The sequence below is a fragment of the Rhinopithecus roxellana genome, chromosome 4, assembly GCF_007565055.1.
Source record: "Rhinopithecus roxellana isolate Shanxi Qingling chromosome 4, ASM756505v1, whole genome shotgun sequence".
Lineage (NCBI taxonomy): Eukaryota > Metazoa > Chordata > Mammalia > Primates > Cercopithecidae > Rhinopithecus > Rhinopithecus roxellana.
The window spans coordinates 130,994,218-130,996,746 of record NC_044552.1 but is presented as its reverse complement, the minus strand read 5'-3'; positions in this window follow the sequence as shown (position 1 = coordinate 130,996,746).

Here is a 2,529-nt window from a genome sequence, read left to right as displayed (position 1 = left end):
GGATCATAATGAATCTTTGGATATACCACATTTTTTTTTTTTTTTTTTTTTTTTTTTTTTTTTTTTTTTTTTGAGATGGAGTTTAACTCTTGTTGCCCAGGGTGGAGTGCAATGGGGCAATCTTAGCTCACTGCAACCTCCGCCTTCCAGGTTCAAGCCATTCTCCTGCCTCAGCCTCCCGAGTAGCTAACAGGCATATGCCACTACGCCTGGCTAATTTTGTATTTTTAGTAGAAATGGGGTTTCTCCATGTTGGTCAGGCTGGTCTCAAACTCCCGACCTCAGGTGATCCACCCACCTTGGCCTCCCAAAGTGCTGGGATGACAGGTACGAGCCACGGCGCCCAGCCGCATATACGTTTTATGTATATGTGTGTATGTATTTGAAAACTTAAAAGTAACTTTGAGCTTTTTTTTTTTTTTTTTTTTTTTTTGAGGCGGAGTCTCGCTCTGTCGCCCGGACTGGAGTGCAGTGGCCAGATCTCAGCTCACTGCAAGCTCCGCCTCCCGGGTTTACACCATTCTCCTGCCTCAGCCTCCTGAGTAGCTGGGACTACAGGCGCCCGCCACCTCGCCCAGCTAGTTTTTGTATTTTTAGTAGAGACGGGGTTTCACCGTGTTAGCCAGGATGGTCTCGATCTCCTGACCTCGTGATTCGCCCGTCTCGGCCTCCCAAAGTGCTGGGAACTTTGAGCTTTTCCAGATAAAATATGTTGACAAGAATATTTTAAATAAGCTCATCTGAATTTTTTTTTTTTTTTTTTAGATGGAGTCTCGCTCTGTCGCCCAGGCTGGAGTGCAATGGCGCAATCTTGGCTCACTGCAACCTCTGCCTCCTGGGTTCAAGCGATTCTCCTGCCTCATCCTCCTGAGTAGCTGGGATTACAGGTGTCCGCCACCACGCTCGGCTAATTTTTTATTTTTGGTAGAGATGGGGTTTCACCACGTTGGCCAGGCTGGTCTCAAACTCCTTACCTCGTGATCCGTCCGCCTCAGCCTCCCAAAGTGCTGGGATTACAGGCCTGAGCCACCGAGCCTGACCATAAACGAATTTCTTGTATCTGGTATATACTACTGATAAATTTGAACACTATGAAAATTTAGATTTTTTTTTCTGATGATTAAAGAAGCTTTAGTTTATATATATAAAATGTATAATGTGTACACGAGAGACAGACGTTTTGTCCTTATATTAATAGTTAAGCCACTACCACGATAGTAGTCTATAATGTTAATACAGTGGATATTAACAATTCTTTACAAAGAAGAATACATTCAGGAACATTCTATTAAGTACTATTGTTGGTACATATCAAAAAACTTTTGTGTATTAATTATTCATCCTTAAAATATAGACCAAAAACAGTGTTTTCTTGATTATGATAACCCACAGAAATTGACAGACTGCATGGTGGGTAGCTTGAGAATTTAATTTTCTAGGTGTAGAATTTAATCCTGTTCCTCTTGGGAACAGGTTTGACAGTTTGGTATTTTTGCAGAGAGCAGTGTTGCATAGAGAAGACAATTTCTCATCAACATCTCATTAATCCTATTATTTCCCTTAGAGTAGAAAGAAATGGCAAGTGTTCTAAATTGTTTTAGGTGTTTTATGTGCAGCAGAAGTTTAGACTTTCAATAAAAAGGTGTATATGATATACAGTAATGTTTTTGTTTAGTCTTGATTGCTTATAATGGTAGTTACAATTTTTTTTAAGAAAGTTTCTTTGATTATATAAACAATATTTGCTAACGCTGAGAATCTGGAAAATGTAGAAGTTACCATGTGGACTTGAGCCCTCAATCCCAAAGGGCTTGAAGAGGTGTTTTTACTTTTTAAATTCTGTGTTTTAATGGATGCAAATGTCTTCTTAATATTTACTTAAAGCTATGCCTTCACAGAGAGAAGTCAGGTGTGTCTGGTGATTTAGTAAAATTTATGGACTACATAATCAACCTATCTACCACTGTTAATGGTAAGAAAATGACTGTGGCTCTTTCAAGATTTTGTCTTGCGAGGGAAGAGATTCCTGTATTAACATTCTATCGAAAGAGTTTGTTTCCAAAAGCTAAGTGAGTTTTTAGAATTAAAGCAAGTGGACTGATCAGGCAGGACTGAATGGTTGTTTCCACATGTTGCTTTCACTGATCAAAACTGATTTGTTGGCTAGGAAGTCAGGTGGAATAATTCGGACACCTCAGTGCCAGGGATCATTTGATCAATTAAAACCAGGCTGTCCGGAGACAGCCTTCTGCCTGTCTTGAGTCTAACAATGGATTTTTATAGCCAGTAATGCCTCAGTGCAGGAACTAGAAGCTGGACTGTTGCTGAAGGCAGAAGAAAAACTCAACAGTAATTTTCCATTGAGAAAAGTTAAGATAAGGAAACAACATTCATTCAACAAATACTTTCGGCTGGGTGCGGTGGGTCACACCTGTATTCCCAGCACTTTGAGAGTCCTAAATAGGAGGATTGCTTGAGGCCCAGAGTTTGAGACCCACCTGGGGAACAGGTGAGACCGGGTCTCTACAG